Source organism: Hylobates moloch, unplaced genomic scaffold (assembly GCF_009828535.3).
Source record: "Hylobates moloch isolate HMO894 unplaced genomic scaffold, HMol_V3 SCAFFOLD_13, whole genome shotgun sequence".
Taxonomy (NCBI): Eukaryota; Metazoa; Chordata; class Mammalia; order Primates; family Hylobatidae; genus Hylobates; species Hylobates moloch.
The window spans coordinates 68,576,897-68,592,583 of record NW_026652288.1 but is presented as its reverse complement, the minus strand read 5'-3'; positions in this window follow the sequence as shown (position 1 = coordinate 68,592,583).

Sequence of the window (15,687 nt, the reverse complement as noted above, 5' to 3'; positions counted from 1 at the left end):
CAGATCACCTGAGGTCAGGAGTTCGAGACCAGCCTGGCCAACATGTTGAAACCCCGTCTCCACTAAAAATACAAAAATTAGCCAGGCATGGTGGCAGGCACCTGTAATCCCAACTACTTGGGAGGCTGAGGCAGGAGAATCGCTCGAACCCGGGAGGCAGAGGTTGCAGTGAGCGGAGATCGTGCCATTACCCTCCAGCCTGGGGGACAAGAGTGAGACTTCATCTCAAAAAATAAACAAATAAATATAAAAAGTAACCTAGTTAAACCTAAGTCTTGTTTACTTTATTTTCATTTAATGCAATTACCGTAAGGCAGAGGTTCTATTGGTAGGGCAAAGAAGAGAATGTGCAAAACAATTTTGACAAAGACTTAACTAGGCCTAGTCAAAAATCCCACTATTTCCAGGCTAGACTCAGTCTTATGGTTAAAAGGAAGCACACCAAACTAGAGTTCTGCATTGTTACCCTATTGTTTTATCTCTTCCTTCCCACAAAGGCTGGCTGACCTCTAGGCAGTCTTTTCTAAATTTATTAGCCTAACTTCTATTTATTTCTACCACCTAAACAATGTCCTTCATCTCACCTTATGCAATAGATTCACATTCTCATAAAAATATGCCACTCAACACATGTAATAATCTGGGTTCTTCAAGAAACAAAACCAAAACCAGTATCTAGATAGATGACTAGCTATTGGATGGATGGATAGATAGATAGATAGATAGATAGATAGATAGATAGATAGATAGATAGATAGATAGATAGATAGATAGATAGATAGATAGATAGATAGATAGATAGACAGATAGATAGATAGATACAGGCAGACAGGCAGACAGACATAGATAAAGGAGGAGACAGAGAAAAAGACAGAAACAGAGAGAGAGAGAAGAAGAGATTAACTGATTAAAGGAAATTGGCTCATGAGGCAGCTATGAAAGCTAAGTCTCAAAATCTACAGTCAGTAAGCCAGAGACCCAGGAGCCAATGGTATAGTTCTGATGGCAAGTTCAAAGGTCTGAGAAGCAGGAAAGTTAATGTTCTAAGCTCCAAACCATGTCCAAATCTGAAAGCAGGAGAAGACTGATAACCCACCTCAAAGACAGGCAGAGAGAGCAATTCCCCATTACTCAGCCTACATGTTCTCTTCAGTATATCCACAGATTGGATGAAGCTCACCTCCCCCATTGGGGAGGACAGTCTGCTTTACTAAATCCACTCGTCATTCTCATCCAGAAACACCATCACAGACACACCCAGAATTATGTTTAACCAAATATCTAGACACCCATGGCCCAGTCAAGTTGATACATAAAGTTAGCCATAATAATACATGACGTCTGTTTTTCTCTATATACATTTGCTGAAATTCATACCCACATCACAAGGTGTTTCTCATCTTTTCTACTAACTTAAGAGTCATGCTTCCCTCAAGGTAAAGCCTATGACTACGTATTTCACAAATGACTTCTCAACTACACCCAACCCCCTGTCATTCTTTTTTCTGCTGAACTCTTGTAGCTAGCATTCATATGTAGACACATATAGTACATTAATATAAAAAAGAAGAAAAAATCATATAAGATGACCTATGCTAAATATCAACTGAATATACATATTACATTTAAACATTACTATGTGTGTATTTTTCACATTGAATGATCCTGAGGATATCAAGTAGGATGAGGCCAAAATGCCTGTTTAACTCATAGCCCTTGCAAACTATGCTTCTAGTTTCCCAGAATCAGAATTTTTGTCAAAGCTGCAGACTTTGAATGCTACACAGCTATCTCAGTGTTTCTGTACTGTGACTCAGTAGACCAAAGAATCTGAATTTGAGGATTACAGATTCAGTGGGCATTAAGACATGTGTAAGCTCCATGTAATTGTATACACAATATTGTGTTTGTAACATACTCATGAGAGTTCAGAGATCTGATCATATTCTCAAGAGTCTATGACCCCAGTAGGTTAGGAACCAGTATCCTTGGTCATTTTCTGCTATATCTTACAGGATTCTTTTGAAGAATAAAATAACTATTTTAATTGCGTTTTAGGCTGCAAAGCACAAAATACTCCAAAAGTCATGGAGTGAATAGATATTATTAGATGGCACTGCTGATGTGAATTTTCCTCCCATCAGACAAAACCTTTCTTTTCTGGTATTTGTAGTGAATAGAGTTTTTTGTTTGTTTGTTTTTTGTTTTGTTTTTACCATTGGTAGAATACATGCCCTTGTACTGAATGATTTTCTATTATATGAATCAGTTTGAGTTAAAGTCTACCTACTGGGGTGTGGCTAACTGCTTTATCACTCAGCCATTATTGTATAGTAACCACAAAATCTCAAAGGAAGAATGTGTTTGACTCAAGGGTCTGTAAGTCCCCTGAAGCAGCTCTGCTGCACATGTCTCACATTCTCCTGGAACCAGCCAGGATATGTTTTTCTCTGGGCAATGGCAGAGTACAAGAGAGCAAACCCTATAATACAAGCTTCTATGCTTGTATATAGTTCAAGCCTGTACTTGTGTTAAGTCAGCTAACAACCCATGGGCCAAAATAAGTCATGAGACCAAGTTCAAAGTCAATGGGATGAGGAAGTATATCCGCCTTTAGAGGGAGAAACTGCAAAGTTACAGACAAAGGAGACAGGCATAGGAAGAGATGGAGTATTGGGCCCAATATTTCAATCTACCACATTTTTTTTTAACTCACTGAGGAAACAAAATAATAAGAGCAGGTACAACTTAGAAGCTTAGAGTTATGCATTTTTTAGAAGCTTAGAGTAATGCATTTTACACACAGCATCTCCTTTAATCCACACAACCATTTCATAAGCAGATGACAACGAATAAATATTAGAGTTTAAGTTACTTTTCCAAGGATACACAGGAATGGAACAGGAATTCTAACCTATATCTACTTCTGTGTTAGAAATAAAATATTGTGTATATATACTAGACATAAGCTTTTTTTATTTGCAAATGACCAAAACTTAAACCAGTACAGGCAAAACAGAAACAAAAACAGTGACAGGGAAGTAATTTCTGACTACCTTTCAAAATATGATCAAGGAAGGGGAAGGGCTGGCTGGATGGTCAGCAGCAACACGGGCTTTGGCATTCTCAGGACTCTCCCTCTCCAGGTTTCTTCTCTGCCTCCCTCTGCAGGCAGGCTACATTCTCTCAGACAGGCTTTCTGAGGAGCAGGACATCTGGCTTCCAGAAGCTCCTGATGTAAACCTTATTTACTTGTGACCAAAGAGGAAACAAACACTCACAGCCCCAGCTACAAAAACCCTGTGGAGGGATTTTTCCAAGCTGAATTGGGTCACAGTTCTGTGACCAGTCACTGTGTCCAGGAGTGCTGGGTACTATGATTAGACCAGCCTGAGACAGGCACCCACCCCAACAATGACTGTAGCAGTCAGGATCACAGATCATGAGGAGGCTCTCATTGTAATTACATGGGGTGGCGGGGGGGATGGGAGGGAGGGAGTAGCAATTCCATTTCCAAAAGAAAAACAACAAAATAACTGATAACGATCACTAAATTATAATAATTACATATTAATTTAACATATTTTTTAAATGTTTTCCACTGGTCAATTGAATTGTTTCTATTCCAAACCTCAAAAATTATTTTCTCTTCTTCATAAAACAATTGTGTTCCAAGTGATTACTTGATTAACAGCAGTAATACCTTTGAGGACTGTTAAAATTTCAATTTGTCTTGTTTCTGAGTGTTCCACTAATCAATTCTGGATTTGTAATATGAATCAAGTCTTCTTATATCTAACCATAATAATAAAATATAAAAGCCATGACAACAGAAATGATGAAAATAAATTCTGTCAGGCATGAGCTTTTTTGATGTGGTGAAAAGAAAAAAATAAAGAGTAGCAGAGAGGTTTATAAATTTTTTTTAATCATGTTACATATTTGTTTTAGCAAAGCATATATCCTGCAGATCCTTAACAATGTGGGTGTAACTAACGCTGGCAGAAGAGAATTTTATGTTGGAAGAGGAATTCCTCCAACAAGAGGTCATTTTTCTCCAGGGAGGAAGAGATGTTTGTTTGATTTCACTTCCTGATTCTGATAGTATTACCAGCCTGACTCTGCACGCTGTGTCAGAAGATGTGTGTGTGGATGATGCAAGCTAAAAACACGTATTGAGCATCAGCAGCCTAGTCAGATTAGAAAGGCAGGACACATTCTCAATTTTACCTTTCCCCTTTACTTAGGAACTTGAAAGTTTGATCATGTGAAATATGGATCGTGTAAAAATTTGCCAGAGGGTACTAATAGAAGACTTCATAGAAAAACAGTATGATTAGGTGAAAAAATTCCAGAGTTCGACACAGAATTTTTGTTTTGGAGCTTGACTTGGGGCTTACACACGTCACTTCACCTCTCTGAGCTGTAGCTCCTCTTCTTTAAATGAATATAAATCTGATAATAACCAACTTACAGGATTCTTTTGCAGAATAAAATAACTATTTTAATTGCATTTTATGCTACAAAACACAAAACACCTCAGAAGTCATGGAGTGAATAGATATTATTAGATGGCACTGTTGATGTGAATTTTCCTCCCATCAGACAAGAAATACAGATTGCCATTTTTTCCATTAATAAGTGATACGGGTGTCCTGAACAAATTAACACAACTAATGAGACCCTAGAAGGCTTACTCTGTTTAAAGAAGAAATTTATTATTTGCTTTTGAATGATGAAACAGATTACCAATTTTAAGTGTCATCTTTTTTATGAAAACAGGCCAAACCAGTATCTACCATTCTAAATGAAAAATTAACTTTATTAGCTAATTCTAGTTTCTGAATATAACTGTTAAGTCATAAAGGTAATTTTTTAAAGTTATACTTTTACTATAGTCATGTTTTAAAAAAGTTTTTTTGTTGTTGTTGTTTTTTTGAGACGGAGTCTCACTCTGTCTCCAGGCTGGAGTGCAGTGGCACGATCTCAGCTCACTGCAAGCTCCGACTCCCTGGTTCAAGCCATTCTCCTGTCTCAGCCTCCCGAGTAGCTGGGATTACAAGCACGCACCACCACACTCAGCTAATTTTTGTATTTCTAGTAAGAGATGGGGTTTCACCATGTTGGCCAGGATAGTCGTGATCTCCTGATCTCGTGATCCGCCCACCTCAGCCTCAAGTGTAAGTGCTGAGATTACAGGCCTGAGCCATCGTGCCCAGACTAAAACGTTTTCATCCTTCAAAATACATAAATATTTATGAAAAATAATATAAAGTCTTGGCTTTCCATAAAAATATGGGGAAGGGAGTAAATAGGTGAGAATATAAATAAAACAAAATTGGCCATCAGTTAATTGTTGAAGCACAGGAGTTTATGCTCTGCACATTTATTTGTGCAAATTTCTAAATTTAAAAAATGTGATACATATCTAGGGATCACATTTCTTCAAATTTGAAATGGCAAAGTTTATATGTGTATATTTTTGCATATGTGAATGATTTAAGTAAAATTTTACGGGCACATTCCCAGGTAATTAGCATCACAGATAACTTTACGCAGGATGAAAAATCTGGCAATAATCTTACAATAGTGTTATAACAAATTAACTATATATATGTATGCATATCTACATATGGAGAGAGAGGAGAGGAATAAACAGGTAGCCTTCATGACACTGATTATTCTGGAGTGACCTCACCTTTTCTTGACTACAGCCTTTCACTAGGATGGCTTTTTCAACCCAGGCCTTAGGTTATCCAGCATTTTGTAGTTCTCTGGAACACATTTATTTTGACTTCTAGAAAGACTTATATTAGTTATACCTCTACTTGGGAAACTGACACCTCCTTCTGGACTAGCCTTACCTATGGTATACACTGTATATGGGAGAAAAAGTAGGAAGGTATTACCTAATAAGTCCAGCAAAACTGCTATCTTTTCTGTCAGCCACCAAAGACATTTATTCTTTCTTTCCATATTTTTATGCTATGAACTACCTCAGAATACAAAAAGATTCCTGACTGTAGATCACATGCGACATTCCCACTTTTAAGACCATTCCACATGGCAACTATGGTGAGGAGCCACGGCTTGTCAGGCACTGTGCCAGAAGCATGGGATGTGAACACAATACGGAAGCCCTCAAAGTTACATTCTCTCTCGAGAAAATCATTTTTAAGATGCTAAGTCTTAGGAAGACGACATGCAGGGAGGTATGAATGTGACCAAAATTGGTGGGTTCTTGGTCTTGCTGACTTCAAAAATGAAGCCGCGCACCCTTGTGGTGAGTGTTACAGTTCTTAAAAATGGTGTGTCCTCCTGATCTTCAGACATGTCCATAGTTTCTTCCTTCTGATGGGTTCGTGCTCTCGCTAGCTTCAGGAGTGGAGCTGCACACCTTCAAGGTGAGTGTTACAGCTCTTAAGGTGGCTCGTCTGGAGTTGTTCATTTCTTCCATCCGGAGTTGTTCGTGGTCTCGCTGGCCTCAGGAGTGAAGCTGCAGACCTTCGCCATGAGTGTTACAGCTCATAAACGCAGCACAGACCGCAAGAGTGAGCAATACCAAGATTTATTGCAAAGAGCAAAACAACAAAGCCACCACAAATAGAGACAGACCCAAGCCACTTGCCGCTGCAGGTTCAGGTGGCCTGCTTTTATTCCTTTATCTGGTCCCACCCACCTCCTACTGATTGGTCCATTTTACAGAGAGCTGATTCGTCCGTTTTACAGAGAGCTGATTGGTCTGTTTTACAGAGAGCTGATTGGTCCGTTTTGACAGAGCGCTGATTGGTGCGTTTACAAACCTTTAGCTAGAGACAGAGCGCTGATTGGTTCATTTACAATCCTTTAGCTAGACACAAAAGTTCTCCAAGTCCCCTACCCGATTAGCTAGACACAGAGCGCTGATTGGTACGTTTACAAACCTTTAGCTAGACACAGAGTGCTGATTGGTGTGTTTACAATCCTTTAGCTAGACACTGAGTGCTGATTGGTGGGTTTACAAACCTTTAGCTAGACACAAAAGTTCTCCAAGTCCCCACCAGATTAGCTAGACACAGAGCGCTGATTGGTGCATTTACAAACATTTAGCTAGACACAGAGTGCTGATTGGTGGGTTTACAAACCTCTAGCTAGACACAGAGTGCTGATTGGTGCATTTACAAACCTTTAGCTAGACAGAAAAGTTCTCCAGGTCCCCACCAGACCCAGAAGCCCAGCAGCTTCACCTCTCAATGGCACTGGCCACGGGACTTTGTGGCACCTAGCTGGGGCACTCCAGCAGCCCAGAGGGAGCTCATACCCCAATCAAGGCCAGCAGGCGCCTGCCAGCCATGCCAGTGTGAGTGCAGGGCCCGCTGAGCGTGCGCCCACCCGGAACCTGCGCCAGCCCACGAGTGCCACGCGCAGCCCCAGCTCCCGCCGGCCCTCTCCCTCCAGCCTCCCAACGAGCAGAGGGAGCCAGCTCTGGCCTTGGCCAGCCCCAGAGAGGGGCCCCCATAGCGGAGCGGCAGGCTGAAGGGCACCTTGAGTGGTGCCAGAGCGGACTCTGAGGCCAAGGAGGCGCAGACAGCGAGCGAGGGCTGCTAGCACATTGTCACCTCTCATGAAGAGCCAATACCAAAATTTTGCCCCTGCCCTGTGTTGGGCTGCAAAGAGTCAATTGGACCCAACAAATCCCCTGATAAATCTCAGTTTGACACGCTTTGTAAACAATTCCATCTGTGACACATTAAACTTCAAGTTGCACTATTTCTAATGAAGTAAAATTTTCAGATGATCCACTAATCAAGTTATTTCAATTGACAATTAAAATGAATAAATTCAATATTTGAGTGTAAAGCAATGTGAACTGATATTTTGGGGATGTTGGTACAGTCTCAGGTTCTATCCAAAAATGCTATTTATACCTGTAAGGGAACCTTTATTGACTCCATCCAGCCAAGCCTTGTCCTTCTAAGTTGCGTCTCTGCATCTGTGATCCCATAATGTTCATATGTGATCTCTCAATGCACTTATTACAGTATGCTACTTCAAACTTTTGTCAGCTCAAAGAAACAAGACTAGGAATGGCTGGATGTAAATAATCAAATGGTGTCATGATGACCTGGTCTCTCTCCATGTGTTACTTATATTTTTCTGTACCTAATATTCTCACCCTCGAGCTGGCTGTCTTTATGTGAGAGGCTGCTGGTTATCTCAAATTTATAATCTTAAAAAAAGAGACAACTTGTGTCTCCTGGTATTCACATTTTATGAAAGGGTCCTGATTTACTCAGCTTATGTTCTTTTTTTCTTTTTCTTTTTTTTTTTTTTTTTGAGACAGAGTCTTGCTCTGTTGCCCACATTGGAGTGCAGTGGTGCAATCTTGGCTCACTGCAAGCTCTGCCTCCCAGGGTCAAGTGATCCTCCTGCCTCAGCCTCCCAAGTAGCTGGGACCACAGGCACAAGCCACCCTGCCCAGCTAATTTTTTGTGTTTTTGGTAGAGACAAGGTTTCACCATGTTGCCCAGGCTGGTCTCAAACTGCTGAGGCTCAAGTGATCCGCCCACCTCAGCCTCCCAAACTGCTGGGATTACAGCCATGAGCCACCACGCCCAGCCTCGGCTCATGTTCTTACTCTTGGACCAATCTCTGAGTTCCATGAAGTAAACGTGGAGGAATGAGGATCTGTTTGTCAAAGGCACATTTACCAAGCAGACAAAAGTGTCACTTTAAGTATATTGAAAATATTTTATTATTTGTCTGTTTCCCCAATGGACCATAAGCTAGAATAAGAGTTGTATCTTATTAATTTGCCTATACTCAGTGCGGAATACAGGACCTCACCCATAGGAGGTGTTCAGTAAATATTGATTGAATAAATATGATGTAAAATAATGTAAATGACCATCTAGGGAGAGGAGAGAAAGTGAAGAGACTGTGCTGCCATGAGTCCTGAAGCACATCAGCATGTATGAGTGCACGGACTGCCCACAGTGGACAATGTGAAGAGGAACAGAAGCATTAAGAGTAAGTAGCTCTTAACCTTTAAAGCACTTTGAAAACGTTCCAAAGACACTACACTGCCTCCTCAGCTGGTATCAGTCACAGAGAAGCTTCATTTAAATCTTGATCCCTCTCTTTTAATAACAGATAAGAATGCTTAGGGAATGTTTAAAACTGTGCCACATCTTTATAGTTTTATGCTAACTCTACTAATGAATCACTGGAAGGTCTAGTCTGTGATACATTAGGAATCTGAGGCTCACAGGGTTTCTGGTAGCAAAGCCAGAAACTTTGCTGACTTCTACTTAACCTTCCCAAACTTCGATGGTGAAAGTATTCAAAAAGCAGAAAGTCTTATGCCATGTTTTATACACTAGTGCTAAGTAGTTAGTAACTGGAGTATTATTTTTCCTAAATGATGAGCTAGAGTCTGGATAAATATATCATGTTAAGTTGAAGGACAGACTCAGTGATTCAAAGTGGCTCATGCCTGTAATTCCAGCACTTTGGGAGGCCAAGGCAGGTAGATCACTTGAGGTCAAGAGTTCGAGACCAGCCTGGCCAACATGGTGAAACCCCATCTCTATTTTAAAAATACAAAAATTAGCTGGGCATGGTGGCACATGCCTGTACTCCCAGCTACTCGGGAGGCTGAGGTATGAGAATCTCCTGAACCAGGGAGGCGGAGGTTGCAGTGAGCCAAGATGACACCACTGCACTCCAGCCTAGGTGACAGAACAAGACTCCATCTCAAAAAACAATGCAAAACAAAACAAAAAAAAGTGGCTCAGGGATCATGAACAGGATCGTGCCATGAGTGCAGAGAAAAAAACAGTTTCAAGAGAGGGAGGAGGGTGTGGTTAATACTATCATGTGCTCAGAGAGTTTGAGAGGCCGTGCCAACATGTCTGTTGAGAATTGTCTGTTGAGACCTGAGCAAGTCTGCTACGGTTTGGATGTGTGTCCCTTCTAAAGTTCTTGTTGAAACTTAAAGCCCCTTGTGGAGTTATTAAAAGGTGTAGCCTTTGAGAGATAACTTAGTCATGAGGGTTCTGTCTTCATGAATAGAATTAACGCCCATATAGAAGGGTTTGAGTTTGAAGGGAGTACTCTCTTGCCCGTCAGCCTTCTGCCGTGTGAGGACACAACCACCACGTGCCATCTTGGAAGCAGAGAGCAGCCCTCACCAGACACCAATGCTGGCACCTGGATCTTGGACTTTTCAGCCTTTAGAACTATGAGAGATACATTTCCATTGTTTATAAATTACTCAGTCTGTGGTACTTCATAGCAGCACAAAGAAACTATGACAGTCATGTAACAAAAAGAGAGACGTGATTGAAGCAAAGTAGGCAAAGTGATTTTTTCAAGTTATTTGGTAGTGAAAGAGTAGTAAAGGAAGTTGCAGGACTGTAGAAAGAGTGGTGGTGTTTTGTTTGTTTGTTTATATAAATAAGGAAAGGTTGATGGTGTTTGTAGGTAGAAGGGAAGGGGACAATCAAGAGAGAGTTGATTATTTCTGGAGAAGGAGCTACTTCACGGAGGAAGGTCCTGGGGAAGGTGAAGGAGATGTGTTAAGGAGCACAGGCTGACCAGGTTACTTTAGGTAAGAAAAGCCAAAAACTTAAGGTATGTATTTCTTTTATAATTAGATAACTATTATTTTTTAAAGATGCAATAGATAATTTCCTACCCAATTTCATTTCAGTCAAAACAACTATTTTTCACTGATTCATTTTTCTTATTATTAAAAAGAAAGGTTCAAGTTACAATGGAAATATCCAATAACTAAAATGTTCTACTTATAACATCATACAATGAAAAGGGTAATATAAATATCAAATACACAAATATGAATTAAATATATTAAAATATTAAGAAAGTAAAGTAAGGAGATTATTCAAAAATAAATAATTCAGAATATATACAGCCAATGCCCCAAGAAACAAAAATACAATATAAAATTAAAGTACATTAATACAAAGTATATCTATGAATATCCATATTGTTAGTTACTATGCTTTGTGGAACAAAATCTTAAAAGAACTTAGCTTTTCTTTAGGGGAGTGAATTCTATTCACCAAAAAAAATGTAGAAAAGGAAAAAAATACTTTTTATTAATCTATTATAAGGAAATAACCTATACATACTAATAAAAAAGTAGGAGGAGAGAAGATGAGGGAAGAAAAGAATTATTCACTGGGAAAAGTACTTCAGTTCTTTGAGGTCAGTTGAGTCTTTATTCAAATTAACTTATTCAGGGCACTAGTTCAAAGGCCCTTTTCATTGCAAAAGTTAAGTCACCAAAACCAAAATGAGCAGGGTAATTTATCTTTAATCTTATTTTGATGAAGCACAAGTAAATTTAAAGTAGTTCTCTGAGAACCAACAAAAAATAAAGCCACCCCTAGAACAAATAATGTCCACCTACGGCAGTCCTCTCTGTCTTTATACCCGTGTTGGGAAAGGTTTTGGTTATATAACATAATAAAAATAAATCAGACAGACATGATCATATTAATGTGAGAGCATGAGATAATCAGTCAAAAATGTGCTATAGTTATTTTCAAACTAGTTCCACACCTAGAAGCAAACCTAGTCATCATCCTCATCTTGTCATCACTACAGGAATTTTTGAGTAACTGCCTAAGACAGGAGCCACAGGATTTCAAAAGACCAAGATTCAGACTGATAAATTGCTAAGTTCTACAATTTGATAAAGGGTTCTGCATTATTTAGATCCATTTACCTTAGGAAAACAGGATTCACGGTTATTCAATCTCACTCATTTCAAAATGTTGCTGAATGTATTCAAATAAACAAATAACTCTTAGAATGAAAATGTGCCCTCGTTTTCTACCTATAGTTACTGCCAGAGCCCATGTGTTAATTTCTTTGAGCCTTCTGCAGCCTGGGAGACCAAGTGAAGTAACAACAAAAATTACTCTCCTGGCAGAGGGCCTTCTCCAGTATTTGGGGCATTTTGAAGGGATTTCTCCATGTGTTCCCCAACAAATCAGCCCAAGTGCTTGCAGTGCAGCCTCTTAGTGATGCCCACCACCCATGAAGCCATTTGAGGGACATTTGTCATTACTGCCCTGGCTCTCCCTGAGAATAATCAGGGAGGGGATTCCCCTTGTGCTCCTAAAGTCACAAACCCGAGAGTTGACAAAATGTCTCTGCCTTCCTTTCAGCCTTCTGAGTCTCAGGGGCATACAGTGCCTTTCTTGTGCACAGCGGAGTGAATCTCTCTTTTGCCTCATTCTGTGTTTAAGGTAAATATATATTTTCTTTTTTTTTTTTGAGATGGAGTCTTGCTCTGTCGTCAGGCTGCAGTGCTGTGGCATAATCTCAGCTCACTGCAACCTCTACCTTCTGGGTTCAAGTGATTCCCCTGCCTGCCTCAGCCTCCCAAGTAGCTGGAATTACAGGCAAGCACCACCACGCCAGGCTAATTTTTTGTATTTTAGTAGAGACGGGGTTTCACCATGTTGGCCAAGATGGTCTCAATCTCCTGTCCTTGTGATCCGCCTGCCTCGGCCTCCCAAAGTGCTGAGATTACAGGCGTGAGCCACCGCACCTGGCCTATATATTTTCTTAACTCGAGCAGATATGAGAGTGAAAGGGGGCTCTAATTAATAGTTCCTCAAAGACAGAAGGATAAACTGGCCTGTCCCAAGCAAACCAGGGAATATGGTCAACCTGCGTATGGCTCCTGTTCCCTTGGGCAGTGGGCCTGCCTTCTGGTTCCTTGTTGGTTCTTAGATTAAAAGACTTTCTTCAGCATCTTCCTTTTCTTCATAGACCTCAGTGTTAGTCCACAGAGTGGTGCTGGGGAGTAGGCACATATTATCTTTTCCATTGCCCACCTACTTCACCCCAGCTGCTCACACATCCACCTCCACTTTACTGGCCCTCCTTCCCCCAAGACACAACCAGGCCCAGATGTCCCAAATACATCCGAAAATAAGGCACCACAGAGTAGCGAGCCAGTCTTAGCTTAGTAATCAACATACTACCCCAACTGGGAAAAAAACAAATAAATAAAAGCAGGGAAAAAATAACTTTCCCTTTGCCACAGCCAATTAATAGGTTTGCTTGTTATGAATGTATATAAATCCAGCTTGAATATTGCCCTTCTCCTTGTCATTATTGATAATTGCATCATCACCATATCTGGAAATATATATAACAAAGCAATATTAGTGAAATCATGTCTATAAAGTATTATTGCTCTTTGGGAAAAGGAAATTGCATTAGTAGTAATAATAATGTTATGTACAATAAACAAGTTTAAATGGGAAATAACACATTTCTACCTAAAAAGCATTCATGAAGTTTCCTTTAATATGATTATTTAAAATGAATATATCAGCCACATTTATTCCCATTCACTAGCTGTGAGAAATCCATAAAGGACAAACAAACACAGTCTAATAGTTGAGTTCGTAGGTTCCACAAGAGACACACATCTTTGGAAGACAGTTTTGAATAATGGACTACATAGCAATCATCTGAAGCATAAATTTTTAGGGACAGATCATGACACAATTATACATTCAACTTAAAAAGAAAATCATTTAAGTCAAGACCTTAACAAAGATCTTACTTTGTTCTCTGTTAGCATTCAGAATAAGACCATGATATTAAATTTAGTATTAGATAATCAGGCTACCAAGTTTAGGTTTGTTCCATTAATCTAGATTGCCTCAAGAAACAGAGAAAATTGTGACCTTAGATAAACATAAACATAGGACATTACACATTTTGGTCACTTAATGGCTATTTGTTGATTTGGTAAGCTTGAAGTATCCCCAACCCAACAGGCAGTGTCACATCTCTTGATATAGGGTCCTGAATTTAGACTAAAAACACAACATTATTTCTAAGCATAGAGAAATCATGCAATTTCTCAGACTGCATTTCTAGGCTCAACAAGAAGTTTCTCTGGGAAAGGGCTCAGCACTGAAGTGAGGGAGAGGAGTAACGAATGATAACATGAAGTCTGTGAATAATACAACAATCCAGTTTGAATCCAAATCAGGACAGCATGCTGCATAACTGAAGCTCTTAATATGAGCTTCCATGAGGTCGCTGGAAGGATCAACATTATCAAGCATGAGACACATGCCAAAATAATCTCTCCTCCTCTTCATAACCTTCCTGACTTTCTCCATGCCTCAAATTCCGCCATTGTAGCATCACTCTTTTAGATCATGAAATCTCTTATGTCCTCTAGCATTTCTCATAAAAATGAAAATCACCCCAAGAAGGTTAGATATTTAATCGAACATTTCTAAAAATATATATACTTTCAGTCCCTCAGGATGATGCAGGGAAACAAAACAAAACGACACAACATGCTGTGGCCAAAGAAATTTGGTAAATGCTGCATACTATATTACTCCTTAAGATTCACAGTGACAATATATTTTTAAAAGCTCTGAGATATATTGCAGAAAAAAAACTTTTTTATAATTCATATTGTTTAACTGAGTGTTTGCAAAATGTTTCTATGATTCCAAAATCATAATTTGAAATATTCTTTAGCATCGAGAATACTGCAATATCAACTCACAATGAATCATCAGACTCTGGAAACATGAACAACGTGATGAGCAGCTAGGGAGCCAGGAATAGTTACTGACTGGCTGGTTTCTTTGTCATTACAGGGATTCATTGGACTAATAATTACTGAATAATACCAACAGTGTCAGTGTTTCTCTCATTTTTTTAGCTCCATAGAGAAGTATATATACTGGCTCATACATTTAAGAATTTATCATATCCATTGTTAGAGAAATAAGATAAGCTCCACATGAAAAGTTAATGAACAAGGAAATACTTGATTGAATGATGAGTAGGTTATACGGACGATGTGTCTTTGAATTCTGAAAATAAGTAGTCAGCAGAATCGAGCTCAGCTTTAAAGTCTGGGCAGCATTTTTTTTTTTTTTTCTTTTTTTGAGACAGAGTCTCACTCTTGTCACCCAGGCTGGAGTGCAGTAGCACGATCTCAGCTCACTGCAACCTCCACCTCCCTGGTTCAAGCAATTCTCCTGCCTCAGCCTCCTGAGTAGCTGGGATTACAAGTGCCCACCACCACACCTGGCTAATTTTTGTACTTTTTAGTAGAGATGGGCTTTCACCATGTTGGCCAGGCTGGTCTTGAGCTCTTGACCTTAGGTGATCCACCAGCCTCAGCCTCCCAAAGTGCTGGGATTACAGGCGTGAGCCACCATGCCCGGCCTTGGCCTGCATTTTTATGGACAGAAAAGGAAGGAGTGTCCTGGGAAAGAGGGCCATGAGAGAAAAGGAGGGGTAGTAGGCACTAGAACCTGTTGCTGGAACAACTGGAGCCACTACAGTCAGAGATCACCACTGTTAAGCATTGTGTAGCCCAGCTTGGGGCTCACCACGGACCTGACTCCATTTCTCCTCAATGGGAGATGCTGTTAGCAAGAGCTGCCACCAAGAAGCACAGCAGGGAGCCACTGACAGGAACTTGGTGCCACCAGGAAAGCCTAACAAGAAAACTGCCTCTAACCAGCCATTATCAAAAAGGAACTATCACTGCAAGGACTAGTGAGTGAATTAGACCAAAGCTGCCTTATTATTCAAGATACTGGTCCTTTTGTGATCTCCTGGTAATATCCAAAATTTGTTCTGGTGTTGAATGCAGTGGTGGCTATAAAAATACAT